General features: G+C 37.6%; 1 long non-coding RNA gene across 1 annotated transcript; it reads right to left on the reverse strand.

Moving 5' to 3' along the window:
• Positions 1–20,199: 20,199 nt before the first annotated feature.
• LOC118500092 lies at positions 20,200–24,678 on the reverse strand. The gene is made up of 3 exons (XR_004902622.1): positions 24,196–24,678; positions 22,150–22,282; positions 20,200–20,541 (listed from the first exon to the last, which is right to left on the reverse strand). It is a non-coding gene; the product is annotated as an uncharacterized LOC118500092 (long non-coding RNA).
• Between the last annotated feature and the right edge of the window lie 928 nt (positions 24,679–25,606).

Below are 25,606 nucleotides of genomic sequence, written 5' to 3' on the forward strand. Positions count from 1 at the left end.
ATCACATTTCTCAATAAGCTTGGCACAAGTTTAAAGCCTTAATCAGTCTGTTCTTGGATTGCTTCTCTTTTATTACCTTGGAGGCAGCTGGCCACTCCTTTGGTCTTGACCCAAGGTCACTGTCCTTTCTTGCTGGGCCTACCATATCTCAGGTGTCCTGTGAACTTTACTTCTACATGTTTCCTAACCCCTAGAGAACCAGGATCCTTTCCTGCCTGGGGCCTGTCACACTCACATGGAAACTATTCAAGTGTGAGCTGAGACTTTCTGACCAAACTTCCTCTGGAGTCTGGGCAATGGCACAATTGACCCAAGCTAAGGCATGTTCCCATAATGAATATGTTTTAGGTTTCTTTCAATTATTTTACTTTTCTCCTCTCTTCTTTCTGTGCTTCAAATTTTTTTAAAGAAATTGTATTATCCCCCTTCTCTACACTACTAATCACATACACCAAAGGATTCCCCTACCACCCTCAACTCCAAATCCCATCACAATTTCTATCAATATGCCCAAGCTGAAAATGCATTCTTGCACTCAGATATATGAACCCTTTTGAAAGACACAAAACATGGAGAATTACATTTCCCAACATAAATGTGGATTTGTGGCAGTTTTGTGACAACCATGTATAACAAACATCCCTAAGGATCAACCAGATTCCTTTGGATCCTCCGTTCAGAAGACTGACCTTGAATTTGGAGAGCCCCTTTTGTCTTTATTCTTTATATAGAGAAATAGAAATGATTGAGAGGCACTACATTCCTGGAAAACCCATCTGCCAAGCTCTGACTTGTGTGGGAGTTTGACAGCCCAGCCTTGGCCTCAAAGTGAAACAAATCTGAGATGTAATTTATGTTCCTAGGTACCTTGTAGAATCTGTCTGAGGCTGAGAAGTCACCTGAAATTTCTCTACTTTCTAGTTTTCCTCTTTTTTTCAGTCCTGCTTCCTCCATTCCCTCACCTGCTCCCAGGAGCACATCCTTAATAAACCTCAAATGTTTGTTATGTGAATCCTCATCTCCGGGTCATCTTGTTTGTTATGTGAATCCTCATCTCTGGGTCATCTTCTGAAGAATTTAGCCAAAGAGATCTTACCATACAATGCCAACATTAAATTGCCATCAATCTCTTGAATTCTGCAAATCTGATCATCCCAGATTTACCAAAATTTGGAAGGAGAAAGTTTGTACCTCCATTCTAGCCCCTAAAAATCTAGAGATAAAATTCTCCCTTGCTAATTTTTTAGATTGTATTATTTTCTTGGGTGATAACTTCTTTTAAAACTCATCTTCAATTACATATTTTTAAGAATCAAACTTACTTGTGTGAGTTTTATCTTTAGTATTGATTGCCAAGAAAAAGTAAGGATAAAATTTGTACATACACTAACTAACCTGAATATAATCTTTTGACCGGAGTCTTTGCTCTTAAATATTCTGGATTGTTTTTTTTGATACCACAAGGTTCAGAAATGTGATCAGTTCCAGAAGCCATTTCAAACAAATGGCTTTGGTCTAAGTCAAACTCTAATATGTTTCCAAGTTTATTATATAATATTTATATTTAACTATTTATATAATATTTCATATTTTAATTTTTCACTGAATATTATGTTCTTAAAGCTTTTTATATTACAAATATACTTTCAAGTACATCAAAATCATATTAATTGACACATTTTATGAATATATTAAATTTTAATTAAATTGTATTAAATTTTATGAATTTTATTAACTGACACACATTTTTATTAATTTTATTAAATTTTATCTTTCTGAACTATGAATATAAACATTAGAAACATTTTTAAATCTATTTATAAAAATCTGGAAAGAAATACACCAAAACATTCTATTTATATTGGAATTTTTTTCTCCTTGTGTGTGTATGTATGAATATATATTTTAAGATTTTATTTATTTATTTATTTTTATAGAGGGGGAAGAGAAGTAGGGGAAGACGGTGAGAAACATCAATCATTTGCCTCTTACACACACCTCAACTGGGGACCAAACCTGCAACCTAAGCAGGTGCCCTGACTGGGAATCAAACCAGCGAATTTTCACTTTGTGGGACGATGCTCAGACAACTGAGCCACATTGGGCAGGGCTCACCTTGTCTGTATTTTTGAAATTATTATAAAAGTATTTTACTTTCACAATGATAAATTTTAAACACAATTTGGACAATGGAATCAAAGAAAAGAAAAATGTTTAAAAAGCAAACCTTCCTAAAATATATAAGCTTGTGTAATTTTTACAGATTTTTCAGGGTATCTTCTACACCAGTCCATAAAGAAAAATTTCCAGGCTATGGCTATTTATATTGAAAATCACAAGCTATGTTTCCTCCACCTAGTTGATTGATTAATACTACAGCACAATTCACATATACTAGGCAAATAATATTTTATGGTAAAAAATATATATAACTTATATTTAGCTTGTGTTCATTAACTGATTAAGCAAGATATTTTACAATAAGCATTGCTGGGATATGGGGAAGGCTTTTTGGCACTTATATTACATACAGAAATTCAAAATTCATATTCACATGTAAAAACCCTAGTCAAAAAAGAAATACCTACTTACATAAGCAGATTGAACATTAAACAGGAGGAAGATTTAAGAATTTAATATTTGTCTTCCCTAAATGCAAACATTGATATAATAATGATTTATGTTTGAGATTTATACTTATCATAAGTTGGCTATCATTTTACATATTTAGTCACTGCTTTTAATATCACAGTTCTAAGGAAAGCTTTTAGAAAGTGTTTTATATGCTGCTGAGTACATTTGACTTCAATTCCAGACTCCTTGTTCTTCAAATGCAAACATGACTTAATCCATTGGAAAGACTATAGAGACTTATGGAGCTAATTTAAGAAATAGAGCACTTCTACCAAGAAAAAGGTTATGTTCTCATATCAACACTAGATAAATAATGACTTAGTGTTGATGTAAGAATTTTAGTCAGTAGTAGGAAAGGTTCCACAATTATTCTTCCCTTAAATTTGTTTTGGATAAATTAAACATGTTACATGTCTGTATCAAAACACAAAAAAAAGCACTAAAATATCTTAAATAGCAAAATATTATCAAATCTTATCTCTCAATTTTCACTCAGTAATCACTTTCATAGTATTTCTGTTATCCAGCTGTTCTCTCATCCAAAAGCAAAAGCATAGCAAGAATGGGCATCATCCTTAGTAACAAATTAGACATCAGCTAAAGCTTCATACAAAAACAACAACAACAACAGCAACAAAAGGATGATTTAACATGGGACTGGCTACCAGAGAAAGATGTTCTGGATAGTCTGTCTCAGGGGTCTAAATGATGTAATAACTGGCAGTGTGTTGTAGCCTCCTCTGGATTCAAGCTGAACTGTGACTTTGCTTGAAGGTCCTTCCAATCACATGAGCCTGTGATTATTCATGGAGGCAAGTTTCATATTATCTACAAAATTAAACCCCTACAACTTTAGCTTTATAGAAAAAGTGAGACAAATTTACTTTCCAGGAAATGATTTAAGAAGGAAAAATATTTATGAGGTACTAGACAGTGATGTCTTGCAATGCAAGGTACAATAAAACAAATGAGCTTTTCTTCATCTAAAAGGAATTTTTATTGATTAAAATTAAATATATAAATAAACATGTACATTAATGAGGTATTTGAAGGGAGAGTTAACAGTTTAATAACATGTAATTAATGATGTCTTGCATGAGTCAACACAAGAAAAATCATTGTGAATGAACTCTGAATTGAAAAAAGGCAGGCTGAAATGTCACCAGTAATTATTTTGGCTACATAAAATCTGAAGCAATGAAAAAGGTTTCAAAGTTCTTCCACAGAATCCATGGGACTCAATATAATTCTTTTCTTTTTGATACTGAGGATATGTTTTTATTGCTTTAGGAGACAGAGGAAGGGAGGGAGGGAGGGAGAGAGAAACATGGATATGAGAGAAACATTAATGGGTTGTCTCCTGTATGTTACCTGACCAGGCCTCAAACCTGAAACCTAGGCCTGTGTCCTGACCAAGGAATCGAACTCACAACCTTTTGGTGTATGGGACAATGGTCCAACAAACTGAGCCACCCATCCAGGCCTCAATATAATTTCTATGCAATGAAGCCTTGGGAAGAATTATAGCAATAACATTATTCTAGTTGTAGTCAGCATGCATATCCCACCTTTGCCTAACTTGTAAAGCAATTAAAAACAAAAACAAAAGCTTTTTCTTGAGTTATTCTTGTAATTTTGATCAGCTATATCTATTCTATAAAAACATACACTTTTTCCTAACATATTTTTTCATGCTTATTTTCTGATCAACCAGTAAATATTTCTTATACAAGAGGGAACTAAAAAGAAAACAGGAATTGTCTTCTGAAAGGCAGGCTTTCTAGTACAGACTTCCCCCACTAGACGAGTGTTCTAGGAACCCATCTGTATCAGTGTACTAGCTGGCATTGTTATGAGAGGCTGCATGCATTTGGCTTCAGTGAATTTTTTTTTTGAAGACTCTTTCAATGTGTTTGCCCATTTCATGATGGGTGATTTACAAGTCCACCTGCCCACACCCCACTGAGTGTCCAGTAGTTTTTGACCAAAAACAGCATAAACTCCATGCCCTACCCTCTCTATTCACCCATCTCACCCCAAGCAACTTTTTGTTTTGTTTCCCTGGATGAATAAAGTCCTCAAAGGGAAATGTTTGGCTGATATGGAAGATGTGAAACACAAAACAGTAGAAGTACTAAAAGGCATCTAAGTCAATGATCTCAAAAACTGTTTTGAGCTGTGGACAAAATGTCTCAAAAAGAACATTGCATTAAATGGAGAGTACTTTGAAGGTGACTGAGGTTTAAACATGTAAGAATAAATACACAATTTTTATAAATAAATTCTGTTTTGGGGGTCCCCCCTAATATTTACACACTGATTAATCTTTCTTATTTCTAGAAATATGAATGCAATTAGATGGGCCAAAGACAGTGCTAAGCTTTCAGCCTGTCCCTTATTTATTAATCATATATATGAAACATCTAAGACATTTCGCTAGTTAAGAGCAGCACTTACATTAAAACCCTGTTGTGGACCATTGCCATGGAGTGAAATGTAAAGCACCCTGTGGACCATGCGTTTCTCAGCGTGTTAAAACCCGTTGTAGCATTTGCTTAGCTTTTGCTCTTTGTTCAAATACAAGCACAGAAGTTCTGACTTTTAGCTCATAAATATCCATTGACAATTTCCTTTGCCCTACACCTCTCTCTACTACTTAGAGATTCACCTCAGATGCCTCTCTCCACTTTCATCTGAGGAGGGCCCTTTGTTGCTCTGGCTGCCCACCAAATTTGCCCAGCAGAAGCCAAAACAAACAGCACCATTGACAGACATTACCAAATGTTTGTCACTTTGCCAGAAGCTTCAGCAGGGGGTGTCTAGTGGTAAGTTGAGTCTAACATATGAGACTTTGTGGGGATCTCCACTGGAGGATTAGTGCTCATAAACAGGAAGTGAGAATAATTTCAGGATGACTTTTCTGACTCACTTATGAGCTTACCCATGGCCTTGAGTATTAAAGAAGTAAAGACAAGGTTCCTTAAAAAGGAGACTGTTAGGCAAATAAATGGCTGCCCAGTTATATCAGGAAAGCAATAGTACTCCAAACACACTGGGTTCTGCCTGACCACTAAAAACCCATGGGGCAATATTTTTCAGTAATGAAGGACTTCACTAACAATGGAAAACCACGGGAGGGCTTTGAGAACTGAAACTGAGTCATTAAAAGGTTATTCTGACAGCTCTGCAGAATGCAGACTGAAGAGGTCAAGAATGGGAAGGAGGAGATGAGTCCAGAGTCCGTTCTATCAGTACAGGTAAGAGAAGATGGCAGCTTGGTTTAAGGTGCTGGCATGTGGGTGACAGATCTAAGAAAACAGTGTTTCCTTTTACAAGAGTTTATCTGAGGACCTCATGGTAGCAGCGCTAATTATAAAGGCCACTTCTAATACCCCAAAATACAACTATGTCATCTATATGTAACAGTGTACCTAGTAGCTCACCTCCCTGTGCTTCAACTTTGTCTTCCATAAAATGGGCTAACAGTTGTACTTACCTCATCAGGTCGTTTTGAGAATTAAAAGCATTAATGCATGTAAAGCTCTCAGAGTTTTGCACATAGAAAGTATAAATACAGGCATTATTATTAACTTTCTATATTCTTTCCTAGAGTGACAAATGGGAGGGCATAAATCAGTCTTTCAGAATTTACATTAATCATTACATTTCACATTATAATGCAAAAAGAAGGTACAAAGACCATTTTGCTTTATTCCATTGGCAAATATTAGTTGATCTCTGATGAGCCAGTCCTACTGACTGGCTCCGGTTTTGCAGCACTATGAAAGTCCCTAGTAGTAAACAAAATTCAATTTAGTTCATGACTGATTCGTGCCCTCAGAGTCAAAACACAGGAGTCTTTGAAAGACACAAGCAAGCTATCGTCATCCTAACAGAGCTTTCCCTGCAGGGAGAAGTTAGCATATTTCTTCCCTTCTCTCCTTGCATCCTAGGGAATCTCCAACAGTACCTGTCTCTCCTGCATGGCTCCAGCTCTTGCTAGATAGCACTGCCCACACTGGTCCTTGCCTCTAGCAACCACTTGCCCACCTCTCATCAGGGAGTTAGCTTCAACCTGTGTCCAGCTTCTGGTTTCTGGTCCCCGTATGTTCATCTTTTGTCCTTCCAGCATGAGTAGCCTTCAACTGATGGGAAAACTCAAGAGTTGAAAAATTTTTTGCTTTAATTTATACATAATAGGCTTGATAATTAATGTATGTAAACAACTATTGTTCCAGGAACTGGAATTTATGACTGTACCTACCCTGACTTCAGGAGACCCACAAGCAATTTCACCTTTGTGTCCTAGGAGGACTGCAAGCAATCAATATAGTTTCTGAGCCATTGTGCTCAAGGGAGGTAACTTCCACAGACCAGGATGCAGATAAAGAATCACCAGTCAGCAGATGAAAGGATGCTTAGGAAAATCACTGTACTATAGCTTTTATATGATAAACCTTTTCCCTCAATTCCAAACCCCTTACCTATACTTTTCTTCTCTTCATGAAAAAGGTTGGCTTGAGATGTCTTGTAAGATGGTCTTTAGGGTATATAACACTATCTTCTCAGATCACTGTACTTCTGAATCAAGTACCCATAAAGATTCAATCCTTGTCTCTATTTACCAGTTCTGGTAGTGATAGGTAGCATGAACACTGACTTTTGTGGTTTCCTATTCTAGCAGTTCCTTCTGGGACAGCTTCAGGACTCTCCAGTAAGCCTGGGTATTTAGCGGGGAGTCCCATTGGCTGCCTGGACTGGGGAGGGGACCCTGGATGGACTGGGGAGGGGACCCTGGATGTAGACTTGGAGACTCCCTAGCAGCTGCCAAGTGATTTAACTTACGAACTCCTTCTCTGACTCTCAGCACTACCCATCGCCTTCACTTTGAATTGAATCACTGTGCTTTCTTGTTAAGGATTATAGTCCCCTACAACTTAGATTTCTTGTCAGGAATTAAGGTGCTTTCTGGTTTGGTTTGTGAGATATTACAGAGCTCTGTCTGGTAGAATTGGGGTGGGGAGAGCCCTTTGGGATGAATTTTGGCTGATTGATCAACCTATGCTTATAAACCTATGACTAAAATTAAGTTGATTTTTATGGTAATACTGCTTGGCTTTTGTATAACCTGGACTCAAGAGAGCACTGGCCACTGAACAGGTCTTTAAAGTACTCTACTATACTGCAATTAGAGTTATTTTGTCAAAGATCTGGGAAATGGGACAAACACCTTATGTATAAGCTTTTATGACTTAGCACAATAAAGATTCAAGATTAAAAGGAAATAGATTAGGGGCCCAGAGAAAAGGGACTTTTCCTGTGTCAGGAAGGCTCCTGACCTTAGTCGCCTTCACTTTGAATTGAATCACTTAGTCCCCTTACAGGGACTAAGATTTTGGCTGCCGCAAGCATGGCTAAGATTTTGGCTGCTGCAAGCATGGTTAGGGTTTCCACAGCCCTTTCTGCCCTGGAGGATCTTCTTCCTTACTTGGCTAATGGAGCCAAATCAGGTGAGCCTGAACAGGTCTCTCCATACTGAACCCATAGGGTACAAAATTCTGTGGAGAACTAGTTCCTACTGGGGCAGAGCAATACCCAAAGATTTCCAGTGGGAGTAGAGGCAGAGGGCTGTCCTACTGGATATTAGTGGGCACATATTCCATTTTCCACATCATATCAAACTGGAAAATCTCAAATCCTTCTCATTGGATGATTCTACTAAATTGACTGACTTAGTTACATCAGTTTTTGCCACCTACTATCCCAACTGGGCAAACATACAAGCCTTACTAAATAGCTTGCTTACAAGTTGTTGGTATGAAATGAGGAAAATGAGAGGCTTGGAGACTGCATTAAAAAATCCAGATGGGGCTCCTGACCCCACAAAGGCAATACCTTTAACCAAGGCCAACTGGGACTCTAATGAGATAGTCTTCCTCCTTTAGAACATTATAAAAGGTGCATCCTCGAGGGCCTGAAGAAAGGAGTCCCTAAGCAGAAAAGTCTGAATATGGTATAGGCAATGCAACAAAAGCCCACAGAAGACCACTCTGGCTTTCTTGAAAGCATCTACCAGGCCTATAGAAAATACACTAATGTAGATCCACTAGCCCTTGACAATATTAGAACGGTGATATGACCTTTGTTTCTTAAAGTGCACCTAACATGAGAAAGAAACTTCGGAAGTTAGAGAAAAGAATAGGCATGAATTCTTCCCAGTTAGTAGACGTTGCCTTCAAATTTTATAATAATGGAGAACAACAACAATGAAAAGGCCAAAGCAGCCATTATTTTCTGGAAACAGGCTTCAGGGCAATTCCATTGGCAGGCAAGAGGCTCCCAACCCCTATCTAAAATGTTTGCCACTGATCAACATACGTATTGAAAAGGAAAGGGTCACTGAAAAAATGAATGCCCAAAGTGAGCGGAAAGGAGGTGTCAGTGCCAAAGAGTCTGAGAATTATGCTGGGAAAAGGAAATAGCTCCAATGATGAGTGATGGGGCCCAGAGGTTCTATTATTACAACAACGAATTAAAGTCACACCCTCAGGAACTCCGGGGAAAGCTAACAGCAGGGGGACTAATTGTATACTACTTGATACCAGAGTGACATGTTCTGACGTCAGTACAATTCTGTCTGAGTCCTTGTGGCAGGCTTTAACTGTAACTGGAATTTCTGAAGGCCCTGAAAGCCAATTTTTCTTGAAGCCATTAGAATGTGCTATGGGAGATATGTTTTTCGCTCATAAATTTTTATATATTGTTGCGTGTCCAATTCTTCTTCTGGAAAGGGACATGCTGTCTAAACTTCATGTTCAAATCACTTTCTCTTCAGGTCTCTCCATACCATCCTTGGCAGTTCCTTATGAAACCATGGGAGAAGAGAAAAAATGACTCTGGCCAGAAGAAATCAAGAAACAGGTAAACCCCATTGTTTGGGCTGCTGGAAGGTCAGGGAGGGCTAAGCAAGCACCCTTTGTTAAAGTTAACCTCAAGCCAGGATGGGGACTCCCAATAAAAGACAATAGTCCTTGCAGAAAGAGACCCTAGAAAGAATTTGTCCCGAAATTCAGAAGTTTCAGGAATATGTACTTATTCAGCTCTGCCATTCCCCATACAATACCCCCACTCAAGAAAACCCACTCAAATGAGTATCAATTTGTATAGGATATAAGGGCCATAAATGACATTGTACAAGACATTTGCCCAACTGTCCCAAATCCTTATACTTTGGTGAACAACATAGCCAGAGACAGCCTCTGGTATTCAGTATTGGACTTAAAGGATGACTTCTTTTGCATTCTGGTTGATCAAGGCTCTCAGCTGCTTTTGAAATTGCTGGCTTTTGGCCCTGGCTGCTGTGGCTCAGTGGATTGAGTGCCAGCCTGCAAACCAAAGGGTTGCCAGTTTGATCCCCAGTCAGGGCACATGCCTGGGTTGCAGGCCAGGTTCCCATTTGGGGGTGTGATAGAGGCAACTGATTGGTGTTTCTCTCCCTCCCTATCTCCCTCCTTTCCCCCTCTCTCTAAAAACAAATAAATGCATAAAATATTTTTCAAAAAAGAAATTGCTTGCTTTTGAATGGCAGGACTGAGAATCTTGGGAAGACTCAGTATGGCTGGACAGTCATACCACGAAGTTTCAAGAACTCCCCCACCATTTGGGGGGAACCCCTGAGCCAGGACTTAAAGGATATAAAACTGTAAGGAAGAACTCTGTTACAAAATGTAGAAGACCTCTTGATTACAGGGACATCATCCAACAATGTTTAACTAACACTATAGCTATCTTGAACCATCTGACATCTTGTGGCTATAAAGCATCAGCACAGAAGGCCCAGATTTGCCAATAAGCAGTTAGGGTTTTTTGGGTTCCTGCTTGATCTTGGCAAAAGGAGTTTTACTAGAAACAGAAAAGAAATCATAATTAAAGCGAGAGCTCCTGATACCAGGAAACAGTTAAGAGGATACCTGGGAATGTCTGGCTATTGCTGCATTTAGATTCCAAACTTTGGGCTCATTGCTAAACTACTGCATGAACTTCTGAAAGGGCCAGAATATAGCCCTTTAGAATGGACAAAGGAGTGCACTCAGGCTTTGAGTCCCTGAAAGTGCACCTGGCTTCTGCACCAGCTTTGGAACTCCCAACCTGCTAATTCCTTTTCATTATATGTTCATGAAAGGCAGGGTGTCGCCCCAGGAGTCCTCACCCAAATGCTTAGTGACATTCTGCAACCCATCTCATACTTGTGAAATTAACTAGATTACACTGTCCAGCGGTGGCCAGCCTGCTTAAGAACTGTGGCAGCCACTTGTGAGTTTTTACAGGAAGCTGAAAAGTTTTCTTTGGGACAGCCTATCACCAGATATGCACCCACCAAGTGTTGAGCCTGCTGAAACAAAAAGGAAAATTGTGGCTCACTGCTGGAGGAATAGGCAGGTGCCAAGCAATTCTTCTCAACACTCCCTACATCTCCCTCAAAACTTAAGTTAAATCCTACTTCCTTTCTCCTGGATCCTGACTCAGCCACACTAATGCATGACTGTGCTGAAATAATTGATGAAATTTGTTCTAGCAGAATTGATTTACAGGACCATCTTCTAGAAGAAGCAGACTAGACCCTATATGCAGATGGAAGAAGTTATAGGGAACAGAAAGTCTGGGTATGTGGTTGTGACTCTTGAAGGAATAGCAGAGGCCAAGGCATGATTGCCAAGAACCTCTGCTCAGAAAGCTGAACTGATTGCATTGACAACAGCACTGGAATTGTCACATGTAAAGAGACTAAATGTGTATACTGACTTGAGGTACAATTTCCTAATCTTGCATGCACATGGATCCATCTGGAAGGAAAGAGGATTGTTATCCTCCAATAAAAAGGAGGTTAAGCATGCAGTAGAAATTTTAAAATTATTAGAAACCATTCAGGTACCTTTACAGATGGCAGTTATGCACTGCCTGGGGCATCAGAAAGAGGACACTGAAGTGGCCAGAGGAAACAATCTGGCTGATTGAGCAGCAAAAGAGGCTGCTAAAGGAACACTTAGAATGCCTTTAGTACCTGTTCTGGACTTGTCACAATTTGACCCAGAATATATGACTGCAAACTTGGAGAAAACTGACAGCTGGGATTTTGATGAAGAAGATTCTGGTAATAGATGGAGAAAGTATAAGAAAAGAGCTATACTGCCCCCTGAACATGTAGCAGAGCCAGAATGAAGCATTTGCATGAGGTTACTTACTTTGGAAGGGACTCATTAACCACCTATATTAAACTGTGGCTCACAGATCCTGGAATTTCTAAAGCCATATGAAAAATAATTGCTAGATGTGTTGTGTGCCAGAAGAACAACCCCAAGACAGATCTACTGCAAAAGAAAGGAGGAAAAGAATACCAAAGACGGTGCCTGTTTGAGGACTGGCAAAAAGACTTTACCCAGATGCCGAGGGTCTGAGGGTGGAAATATTTGTTAGTCTTTGTTGACACCTTTTCAGGATGGGTAGAAGCCTATCCCACTAGAATGGAGAAATCGTCGGAGGTAACAAAAGTCTTACTGAAAGAAATAATTATTTGCTTTGGCCTCCCTGGCAGTGATAATGGACATGTTTTGCACGGGGAAAGTTAGTAAATTTTTAGGAATCAAGTGGAGACTACACACAGCATGGAGACCTCAGATTTCTGGGAAGGTAGAAAAGATAAATCACACCTTGAAGAAAAATACAGTCAGGTTGTGTCAAAAAACTCATCTCCATTGGGATCAAGTTTTACCTGCTGAGAATAAGGGTGGCTCCATGAATTGGGATTCAATTGAGTCGTTATTAAATTGTATAATATTTAAGTCAGAATTAGCTATAATTAACAACCTTGCTTGTGCTCTCCCCCACACTCTGTGACATTCCTTTGAGCCTGGATATAAGGTGCTACCAAAGACCTGGAAGATGATTTCCCAGAGAGCCAGAGAGAAGAAAAGTGGACTGCAATTGGAACATGCTGCTCATCACCCACCCCACCCACAGTGAAATCAGCAGTTACAAAAACTTGGATTCATCATATCGGAAGAATAAAGACAGCAACAGACAATGGACAATGGACCACCGAACCACAAGAGGACCTGAAAGTCGTGTTTGGAAAACAATGACATTTTTTTCACTACTTTTTGTTTAACCCCATGTTGTGGAGAACTTATTCCTTCAAATGAGATAAAAATATTTAGGTACATTTAGCAAAAATTATTCTAAACATTTCTTACTTGTCTTTCAGGAAGAACCTATGTTGAACAAACTCTTTCATTTCATATCTTATAGATGATTATACTCCCCTGGAAAGCCTTCAAAATTATACTTTTTTAGCCTTCAAAAAAGTACTTTGTTTCAGCATGTGAATAATACCATAATCTACTCAAATATTTATGATTGGGACCTGTGGTAACTCTAAAGGACAGGGGAGTGTTTTCCTTAAAATTCACTAATGTAGCCCCAGCTGGAGAGTGTGTTAGTTTTGTCAACTGTACTAAAAACTGTTTTATGCATTCAGCAGATGTGGAGATGAATTGCAACACCCCCACTAATGTATCTTATACCTTTGGTCACATCACATTGCCTGCAGTGTGGTGTCTAGTATGTGGAAGGACTGTTTATGCTCTAGCACACAGTTCTGGGAGACTATGCTGTCTAGGAAGACTGATGGTGCTTATGTCTCAGAAGACTCACACCACCCGGGCTCCTTGGTAACTGTCACTTGTTCCTGATGGTTACAGTGATTTGCACCTTTTGAGCCCTGCTGAATATACATCTGTGACTATATTTATAGTGCCAGTCATGGTAACCTCTTTGAATATACAAATAAGTAGATTAGCCTGCACTATAGTAAAAGCTTTGAGTGCCACCTGTCAAGCCATTAGTGCCATCAGTCAAGAACTAGGACAAGTTAGAGAAGTAGCATTAGGAAATCACACAGCTGCAGACTACTTCCTTTTAAGACATAATCATAGATATGAAGAATTTAAAGGACTCTGATGTTTGAACCTGATGTAATTCACAGCTTGTAGAGCATAAAGGTAACTAAATGAAGTAGTGTCCAAGATAAAACAAAGAGAGGGATTCTTTGGTATCGATTTGTCCTGGCTGCCTAGTATTACTGGTCTTAGGGAGGCATTTGTTTTCCTTCCTTTTTTATCTTTTTCAGTATCATAGCTTGTTGTTGTATACAATGTGCCCCATTATGTGGATCTGTAGTTAAGGATATCCCCAAACTTGCCTTTGACACTTTCTAATGCTAAGATACACACTCAACAGCAAAATGATTACTTCCATATGAAACTAATCTCATAGAAATAAGATAGTTTACCTTAACAGTGGAGAATGATGGGGAAAATCAAGAGTTGAAACATTTTTAGCTTTAAGTTACAGATCATAGTCTGGGTATTGTAATTAATGCATATAGAAAACTGTCGTTCCAGGAACTGGAATACGAGACCTACACTTTGTGCCCCAGGAGGACTGCAAGTGATTAAGGTGGTGTCTGAGCCATTATGCTCTGGGGCAGGAACGTCTGTCACCATGACTCAGATGAAGAATTGCTGGTCAGCGGATGAAGGGATGCTAGGAAAATCACTGGACTGCAGCTTTTATCTGATGTACCTTTTCCTCCAAATTCCAAACCACTTACCTACACTTTTCTTCTCTTTATAAAAAAGGACAGCTTCATATGAGAGGTAAGACAGTCTTTTTGTGTTTTTTTTTTGAACAGAATATTTTATTTCATATCCTTTCAGCCAAGACTGTTCTTAGGGTCCATAACCCACCGTCTTCTCAGATCATCAGCTATCTGAATGAAGAGCCCATTAAGGTTCAATTCTTATTTCTGCTTATTGGTTCTGGTAGTGACAGGCAGCACGGATGCTTTTCTGGTTTCACAACCACCCTTGTTTAGCTTTTTTGTTTTCCATCACCTGGGTGATCAACTTCCTGTACTAATTCACTCTATTTGAAAGATTGAGGATAGTTTCTGTTTTCCTGACTAGATGCTGAATGATAAAATACTCATGCAGCTGATAAAATAGAACACTTCACATTTGCAAAGATCAGAGCCCACTATTTACTAAATTACATAAACATTTGAAGGCAAGAAATTTTATTTATCATGAGCTTTCAGAATAATTTTCAATCATGGTTGAACTTTGGTTATAGAGATAACAGCTGCTCATTTTAGAAAAATAAAGAGAGGTGTCAAAAATAAAACCCATTTTTTTTTGGTTATGATTGATGTACCTCTGCTAAATTGTAGTTATACTTCATAGTAATATTTTGGGTGGGGAACAGGATTTGAGCTATTTAATGTAGTATAGATACCAAGTTAACATTAATCCTATTATAGCACAGCTTAAGAGAGACAAGAAGAAAAGGAATGAGAATCCATTAATCAAGACTCGTTTGACCCCTCTCATGCTAAAAATGAAGGACCAGCAGAAAGCAGTGACAGTTACTAAGGAGGAACAAACAAGCTTTGTAGTGCAGGGCTTTCTGCAAGCAGGAAACAAGAAAGCACGGAGGGGGAGCAACAAGGCCGTTCCTTCCAGAGGCAAAATGGATATATTCCTTTCATAATACACTGAGGCATCCCACTTCATATTCACCTTAATTCCCAAATAACTTCTCTTCAAAGGCTCCTCTTTTGAGGCTTCTCTTTTTATCCATGAACGCAGAGCACAATTTGTATACTGCATTTAAGAATACCAGGATGTGCTCACATGACTTTAATTAAATGTTACAAATCAGTTATATTCTTCATGGGAATTGATTCCAAAGACCTCAAAAATGTAAATTAAATATTTAAGAATCACTCAATATGAAACAACTTAGCTCTAAAAATATAAAATATTCTAGGATTTCAAAGAATATAAAGAGTTTACTGTATCTATCATTTAGCCAGCCAAGAAAGTCTACATGCAAACCAACAACCATTATAAATTCATCTATACAACTCACCATTAAAATGTATTATTCAATTTCTCTTTATTACTTGCTTTCCTGTTAGTCAGTGTCTATTCTATCATCTTAAATTTTCAGGAAGTGATCAAATATCAAATGGTGACATTGTTCTAAGGGGAGAACTACCTTAAGTTTCCCAAAGGCTACAGACAGCCCATCTTCTGTGCCGGAGGCCAGAGAAGAGCGAAGCAAACCCACTGTTGCTAAGGCAGAGTTGGCAGCTCTCTCTGAATGACTGACTTACAAGGCCAAATAGCTGTACAGTTTCTTACTGCATCAGCTTTAGTCCTGTAGAGTACATTTGAAGTGTCCTATTTTTTAAAATATTTAAAATAATCATATGTTTTACAGCTTTCTAATACAGTAGTTTAAAATCAGAATATGTTATCAAAAGTTATCTCAGTTTGCTAGTAAAGCATCATAAAGCATTACAAAGTTATAAACAAACTGGCCAATGGATTATTGAAAAAATAAAAATATGGCATAGAGTATTGGCCATATTTCAAAGAAAGTACCTGGTTTTATTATATTGCTCTTGTGCCTGAAAAGATACTTGATTTTGAATGTTTTCCATTTTAATTCCTAAATAATTTATCTTCAGTGACTGATCTCTTGAACCTTCTCTTCCTATTCATGAGCAGAGAGCACTGTTGGTACACTGCATATGAGAATACCAGGATACTATATACATGACTTTTATGAAATATTGACAAAAATCAGCTGTAATAATTAATATTTTCTACTGGAAAGATCTTTCTCTTTTCACTGTTTTCTTCTTTCCTTCTCTTTCTCCTCTTTTCCATTCTTCCTTTCATCATACTTCTCTTCCTTTCCATCCTTCTCTTCCTTTTTCATGTTTATTTAGCATAGACTTGGCCCCTAATAGTCCCTCAGGTTCCATCTCTATTCTTCATATCCATTCTTTTCCCTCTCTACAAAATACATCAACAATTCTCTACACTGATTCTTAGCTACTTAAACTACCTAAAATCAAGACTTCATCACCACAATTTAAAACTTCAATTATTTGTGGAAATTAGTGACAATATCCCAGTGTTACCAGCCACTGACAAAATCAATAATAACAATGCTAGAGTATTATTAAGGAAATTCAACAGCTATTGGAAACAAATTACAATGAACTATATCGAAAGTGCAATGTATTTGTTGTACAGTTACTATGATAATACTTGTATTCATATAACAAAGTTTCTGAAAATGATCAAAATAACGCAAATCAAATTAAATTTGAATTATTTTATGATAGACTAGTCTAAGCCACAGGCTCATTATGAGTCAGGTTTGGGTATCCCTTAAAGGAAATTCATAATTTTACTGTCAATCATGAGAAATCAGGAAATGAGCATAGGGAAAGAAGGCTTTATGATGGGGTGAAGAAAAAAATGTGGCCTTTCTCTGAGACAATAGTCTGTTTGAACTCTTAACCTTAGAAAGCAATGGAAATTTGGGAGTGGAAGCGAGTGAACTGTCCTTATCATGTGGAGGCCAGGAAAGTAAAAGCTGAAAGTTAATGGGTCTGGGCCTAGAATAATTGTAAATATTCTCTGTTTCCCTTCAATTACATCATTCTCTACTCTTTTGCTCTTTCTTTTAAAATTATAAGCTTGTCTCAGTTGTGCACAGGTAGTTAGAAAAAGATTTGTGCCTCAGCTTAAATAAAGGGGTAGTGAGAGCAGCATTTCCTCCCCTAGATCTGGAATGGGCAGAGAGGCAGTCTCAACAGCTTCACAGGCAGCAGCTCAGGGGAGAATGAGGAAGCTGAATAGAAGAACCAACTGGAGGGGATTACTTTTCAGCACAACAAAGAAATAACTGGGAATCTTTCAGAAACAGCTGAGGGAGTGGGTTTCAGGCAGACTCAGTGGGAACTTAAACCAGTGTGGTCTTGGTTACATTTATGTCAATAACAAATTTAAAGAAGACTAAAAATAAGTCATATAAGACTCAGACAATAGAAAATTATACAGTGAAATTAATAAATGTAATACACTACATAAACAAGAAACAAAAATTATATGATCATATCAATGCATTTGACAAAGTAGCACCCGTTTATGATAAAAATACTCAGCAAAGTGTGAATAGAGGGAGCACACCTCAACATAATAAAGACCATATATGAGAAATCTACAGCCAATATCATACTCAACGGGCAAAAACTAGAAACTTTCTGCTTAAGATCAGAAACAGGACAAGGATGTCTGCTTTCACCACTTTTATTCAATATAGTACTGGAAGTTCTAGCCACAGCAATCAGGCAAGAAAAAGGAATAACAGGCATCTAAATTGGAAAGTAGGAAGTAAAACTGTCATTATTTACAGATGACATGATAGTGTGTACATAGAAAACCCTATAGGCTCCACCAAAAAACTACTCAATCTAATAAGTGAATTTGGCAAAATAGCAGGATACAAAGTCAATATTCAGAAATCAAAGGCATTTTTTGAACACCAACAATGAAATACCAGAAACAGAAAGTGGGGAAAATATCCCATTTACTAGAGCAATAAGAAAAATAAAGTATCTAGTAATAAACTTAACCAAAGAGGTTAAAGATCTGTACTCGGAAACTATACAACACTGAGGAAAGAAAGTAAGGAAGATACAAATAAATGCAAGCATATACCATGGTCATGGACTGGAATTAAAATGTCCATATTACCCAAAGCAATCTATAGATTCAATGCAATCCCTATTAAAATGCCAATGACATATTTCACAGATTTAGAACAAATATTTCAAAAATTTATATGGAACCAAAAATGACCCCAAATAGTCACAGCAATTTTGAGAAAGAAGAACAAAGTAGGAGGGATCACCATGCTTCACATCAAACTATATTACAAAGCCATGGTAATCAAAACAGTCTGGTACTGGCATAAGAACAGACACATAGATAAATGGAGTAGAATAGAAAGTCCAGAAATAAACCCAAGTTTCTAGGGCCAACTAACATTCTACAAAGGGGACAGAAGCATAAAATGGAGTAAAAATAGCCTCTTCAACAAATGGTACTGGGAGATCTGGAATGGTACATGCAAAAAAAAAAAAAATGAAACTAGACTATCAATTTATACCATACACCAGAATAAACTCAAAATGGATAAAAGACTTAAACATGAACCATGACACCATAAAAGCCCTAGAGGAGAACATAGGCAGGAAAATTTCAGATATCCCATGCAGCAATGTTTTCACCAATATATCCTCTAGGGCAAGGGAAATAAAGAAAAAATAAATAAATATGACTACATCAAATTAAAAAGCTTCTGCTTTTTTAATTGAAGAAGCTTTTTAAGTTATCTTTAACAGTAAAGATAACATCAGCAATATGAAAAGGGAATTAACCATATGGAAAAACATATTTTCCAATGATACCTCAAATAAGGGTTTGATGTCCAAAATATATAAAGAAATCATATGACTCAATGCCAGGAAGACAAGCAATTCAATTTAAAAAATTGGGCAAAAAACCTGAACAGGAACTTCTCCAAGGAGGACATACAGAGGGCCCAGAGATATATGAAAGGATGCTCAGCATCACTAGCCATCAGAGAGATGAAAATTAAAACCACAATGAAATACCACCTCACACTAGTCAGAATGGCCAACATAAACAAATGAACAAACAATAAGCCCTGGTGAAGATGTGGAGAAAAGGAGCCCTAGTGCACTGTTGGTGGGAATGCAGACTGGTGCAGCCACTGTGAAAAACAGTATGGAATTTCCTCAAAAAACTAAAAATGGAACTGCCTCTTGACCCAGTGATTCCACTGCTGAGATTGGTCCTAAAACACCAATTCAAAAGAAGCTATGCACCCCAGTGTTCATAGAAGCACTATTTGCAATAGCCAAGTGCTGGGAACAGTGTCCATCAGTAAATGAGTGGATCAAAAAACTATTGTACATTTATACAATGGAATACTACACAGCAGAAAGAAGGAACTCCTACCCTTTGGGACAGCTTGGACAGAACTGGAGAGTAGTATGCTAAGTGAAATGAGCCAGGTGGTGAAGGACAAATACCATATGATCTCACCTTGAAGTGGAACCTAATGAACAAAAAAAATTAAATGAGCCAAAAAGAACCAGCAGTATGGAAACAAAGAAGAAACTGACAGGGACCAGAGGAGAGGTGGAAGGGAATAAGGGAGGAAAGATGAAGAAAGGCCTAGTTAAAGAACAAGTATAAATGACCGGTGGACATGGACAACAGGGTGGGGATTGACTGCGGGAGCTGGGGGAGGGAAGAGGAGGAAGCATGGGTGGGGCAGAGGAGAGTAATGGGGGGAAATTGGGACAACAGTAATAGAACAATAATAAAAATAAAAAAAACACACACACACGAGAAAATTATACAGTGGATTTTATGGATTTTAATTCAACACAGTATATAGTCATTCAATATTTTTATGTATAGGGAAATAAAAAATTTATAGACTGTGTTCTTGAGGAATTTACAGTCTATAATAAAAATACAAATAGGAAATCATAAGGGCCCTAAAAGTATCCCAGAATTTTATGGGAGTACAGAAGAAAAAAAATTTCTCAGGTGGTGATTCAGTGAAGTTTAATTTGCTCCTGGAAGTAGGCAGTGATGACAGCTGAAAGAAGAATCCAGGTGATACAGATCTAGGTCTAAAACTCATTTCCATTATGCACTAGTTAGGATTCGTGTCCACTCTGAGCAACAGAAAGCCCGGTGTATAAGTTACCAAAATTACACTTTAGTCTCTACCCAACAAAAATCTCTGGCTGGGAGACAGCGCAGCACCTCCTAGTACCATCAATACCCCAGACTCCTCATCTTTCTGTTCTGCCTTCCTTCACGTTCATCCCTCAACTCAACAGTCCCAAGATGGCTCCTGCTTCCCCAGCTATCTCAGCCATGCTTCCTAAAGAATAAGGAGGAAGAGAGGGATGTGGAAGATGCACATTAATGTGTTGTTAATAACCTCAGCAGACTGTCACTTAAGTCTTTCTGGCTAAAACTGTGTCAAAAGGCTCACTCCTTGCTATAAGGGAGGTTGGGATATGCAGTTGTTTTTTTTGTTTTGTTCTGTTTTGTTTTAACTAGTCACAGCACTAAACCCATTTGCCCTGACCTTAACTCCAAAATAATAGTCTGTTAAAGGAAAAAAAAAAATGGATGAAAGAATATTAGGTTGTTAAATACCAGAATGTGCTACATACCACTTATTAGCTGTGCCGTCTAGTATACATATCACTGACATTCAAAAATGTCATTTTTTTCACCTGTGAAATAGTTATACTAATATCTCCCCTATAGTTATTTCAGTAGTGACTAGAGATTATGTGTTTCTATTTAGGATATTCAGTACGGTCCTGACATGTTAGGAGCACATGGTAAAGTGGAGTTGCTGTTACTGTTTGTTTGGCTGGTGGGTTATTTGGTTGGTTGATTAGGAATTGAAGAAGGAGTCAGTTTTCAATAGGTAAATATTAGAAGAAGAAAAATTTAGATAAAGAAAACAAGATTGCAAAGAGATGGAAATAGAAAATATATGTAAGAAAATTTATAGTATATTCAGGAAATTCTGTATAGTTTAGGAAGACTGTCATCCTTGTGAAAAAGAAAAACTGGGTGGTAAAGCTAAAAAGGTTAGCTTGGAAAAAGTTAGGTTGGAGCTAGGCGGTAAGATGAGTGTTGGTGGTGGAGGTGCAGGAAGGTGTAAGAGCTGGGTGGAGGAGTATGAATGCCCTGGCAGAGAGTGTGGAACCACTGAAGTTTTCAATGTGGGGTTAGGTCTGGACTGTGCTCTACAATAACCACTTTGACAGCAGTGAGTAAAATATACTCACTTGAAAAGTACTTGAAAAGTACTTGAAAGCTGGAGAGAAGCCAAAGCAAGGAGAAGCTTAAGGGGATTAATTTATATTTAAGCAAAAAATAATAAAAAACAGAAATAAGATAGTAGTAACAAGATAGGGGAAAAAAGCGACTGATTCCGGAGTCATTTTTTGAGGCATTAATTACAGAATTTGGCAACCAGTAGAATATCAAAGATCAGGGGAAGATGGTGCCAAGGTAGTGAGCTAAACTTTGAGTGTAGCCAGCAAGAAAGAGGACTGCACAGAAAAGAGAAAGGAGAGAGTAGAAAGGGAAATTGAAGGCTGGGGAGGGCATGGAAAAATACCGAGACTAGAAATATTTATTCACATAAAATAAGATGTATAAAAATGGTTACATTCTATGGGGCGGTTTAATCCATAAAAGGAATTTCCTCAGGCAAATTAATGAATCTGTAACAGCTGGCTGCCTAATCCTAGTCAGGTGCTACTCAGGCTGTGCTGGGGTTTGGGGTGGCACCCTTGCACAATAACTGTATTAGCATAGAAATAGTCCAAAAGCATGCAAATGAGTTTCTGAAGGAAATTACCACTCCTTTGTTTTTCTCCCTTACTAGAATGTAAAAATATTACTTTGGAAACATGTGAGCACAGTTTGCCTTTCCTAGAGGCAGAGGGATGAGTTAACTTACCTCTTTGGTATCTCTTGCAATGTTAGGTCATGTGATCATGGGTTCTGGGCTCAGTTTCAGCAGTTAACGGTCACAAAGGAAACCCAATGCCAAAGCAGACAAGAATCGCTGCTGGAATCAAGACACTTTGTCGCTTTGAGAAGAACAGAGTAAGGAACATAAGCAGTCTATTCACAGAGTTGTTGCTTATCATTTTTATCACCAGACATTTTAAACTGGCAGGAAACACCTTTGAAAGATGATAATACCAAGCAGTTTAAAAGAGAGTGCTTTCATCTCCATTTCTGAGATTTTTTGTCATTTAGATGCTAACATTGTATATGGCATCAAATTATCTCAATACATTCCAAAAGTGACAGGAAGGAATAATTTGATTGTAGAAACACATTTTGGGAGAATTATTCTGAAAATTATTTTAGTGAAATCTTTTATACAGATACAATTCTTTTCAGTGATTATTAGTATTATTTCAAGTAAAATATTTCAGTAAAATATTAGTTCATTTTAAGCTTCAGAAACTTCTTTTTAAAATGTCATATGTGCCCTGGCTGGAGTAACTCAGTAGATTGAGCACGGGCTGCAAACCAAAGGGTTGCCAGTTTGATTCCCAGTCAGGGGCACATGCCTGGTTTGTGGGCCAGGTCTCCAGCGGGAACCACATGAGAGGCAAACACACATTGATGTTTCTCTTCCTCTCTTTCTCCCTCCCTTCCCCTGTCTTCATAAATAAATAAATAAATAAAATCTTAAAAAATAAAAGAAAATGTCATATATGTTTCCTTCCAGTATTTTGGTTTACCTTAGAGATATTCATTTCTCCCTAAATGAATTCACAGGAATTTACTATAATATTTAATTTGGTACCTGCTCTGCCTCAGGCACTTAATTAGCACAGATGTAAAAAGCCACAATTTTATTATGCTAAATTATCCCACTTGATTAGAACTAAATGGTTTCAGGAGTCAAAGTGGTTATAAATAAATTCATATTAGAGGGCTGAATCATTAGAAAGTACATTTTTCTCACCTTTTTGAATTTTATTATATGTAAGGTTACATATCTCTTATGGTACTTAACCTAGAAGCAGTACAAGTGTTAGGCTGGGTGTATAATAATATTCATGAATCATCTTATAATAGCAAAGACTATTTGTGACATATTCTTAAATTGGCAGCTGTCTGAAATAAAACTAGCCAGTCCTCTTGCCTCCTCTGTATGTATTGAAGTCTATGAATCTCACTTTGACGTTCCCAGATGCTAAAGTAATAATGTCTCAAATGTTTATACGATGTGTCTTGTAGAGTTTTTTGACATAAATACCAATAAGAAAATAGGAGATGTCTTTTATAATGCTTTTCTACATTCTCATAACTACATATATTATAGACTTAAAAATGAGTGCTAAATTGTGGTCATCCAGTTAGAGATTTTTTTTAACACAAAGTCTAGTGTTCCATTCATTAGCTTTTCTTTATTAACTTAAAATCACACTCAGCATGTATCATAAGTTTAAATTTCGTTAAACACAAGTTAGTGTTAGCCTCAGAATCTCAAACTATCATGCTTTACAAGCAGTTTGCTTAAGAAACCCACTTGCTCAGCACACAGCACTGAGTTAAAAGAATTCAAAGAACTTGGATTAGGTTGCTTTTAGTAATTCTCATTATGACCTACTAAATTAAATTAAAAATTGAAATGCAGCTGAAATAACTCTGTAACAGGTGCTTTTATGGCTAATAAAAATGTCTCAATCTCTAACATTCATCTCTGGAACACTGACTTACATGAAAGTGAGATTTATTTGTTAAATACTAATGAGACATTTGTAGGGCTAAGATTTTGTTTGAATACTTTTTAAGAAAATCACAGCACCAAGATCAGAGAGGTATAGGCTATGGATGGGATTCTAATTAGTGCAAGTCCAGTTAGCACCAAGTACAGTCAATGCTGCTGATTTTCAGTTAGAGCCTGAGCAAGGCCCCTTCATGATCATTATGACATTCAATTCTCTCTCAAACATGGTGGAGAAGTCATGGCAATACCCACCTCACAAGTGGTGAAATTTCAGGATTCTGAGACCTTGTTTGGTGTTTCATCCACAAACTTAAGAGTAGTAAAATAAGTTGATGCTGTCTGTACCTTGTCCTGAAGCCCACAGTTAAGCTAGTATATGATGAAATTTTAATATTGATCATAAACTGGGTAATGTACTTATAAATCAGGCTGACATTATTTGCAAACAAATTAACTTATATTTGAATGAAATAAAGCCTCAGCTGGGTTGGGACAATGAAAAAGATTGTGGAATGCTCTTTCTATATTGTTTAAATATATATTAGACTAAATATTATTTGTAACAGAAAACAGTTAAAATATAAGAGAATGGTGGCAAATTTTGGTTCAACTTTTTAAAATCTTTCAGTGTCCACTTATTTCAATTTGACACTGGGTTTCCATAATATATGTGGTGGAAATCAGTAATAGTAATAATAATAATAGCAGCAAACATGTATATTGTACTGACTACATGCCATGTATGCCTTCTGTATATATTAACTCATTTAGTCCTCATAACAATTTTTGAGCTAGAGATTATAATTATGCCCATTTTAGAGATGAGGAAATTGCAGCACAAAAGAGCTTATCAAATTTACAAAGCTAGCAATTAACACACCACCTAACCAGCAAGCCTCCTGCATATAAGCCTTTAACTCCTACTCCCTATTGCCATACATGTTTGAACTGCCCTGTAGTCTAGTTCAATGGCCTCTGGGGTAATATATCATTTTGATAGTTGCACTTTAGTATTGAAGTACCAAAGTCCTAATCCTTACCTAATTTGGTAATTGTAACACCAAGTATATTCAATTCAGTTCAACACATATTAATTGAAAGTTTGTCATATACCAGATAACTTGCTGGATGCTTAAGATATATTAGCTACCTTGGTTACAGAACAAAAACTATGGTTCAGCTGCCTGCTGCCACAAAAAGCCAAACTTAGGAGGAAGGTGTTGGTGCAAAAAGGAAAGACATGTATTCAGGTGATCCACAACCTGGGAGAATGGTGGAGTCTTGTCTCAAAGACCATCTCAACCCTCTGGCTCAAGCCCACCATTGTTATAGGTAGGGAGGGGAGGAACTTTTTCCTAATCCAATTATATTTTTAGCTTTTGGCACACGGGAAGCCCTATCCATTCATCTTTCTAGCTTTTGGTGCACTCTTTGGCCCTATCCGTTTATCTTTTTGGCTTTCCTCAGGGGCTTACACCCTATCCACCCATTATCTCCAGCTTTGAGGTTGGGGACAGCTCAGTGTAAGAACCTCCCCCCTGTCACCATCTTGGCCAATGAGCGGAGACTACCCTGGCCTCCACTGACCTTTTTTTATGGTAACAATTTTGGGCAGCTGAAGTAACAGAAAAAAAGAAATTCTTCACCTGCATTCTCCATAAAG

Source organism: Phyllostomus discolor, chromosome 4 (genome assembly GCF_004126475.2).
Source record: "Phyllostomus discolor isolate MPI-MPIP mPhyDis1 chromosome 4, mPhyDis1.pri.v3, whole genome shotgun sequence".
In the NCBI taxonomy this organism is placed as follows: domain Eukaryota; kingdom Metazoa; phylum Chordata; class Mammalia; order Chiroptera; family Phyllostomidae; genus Phyllostomus; species Phyllostomus discolor.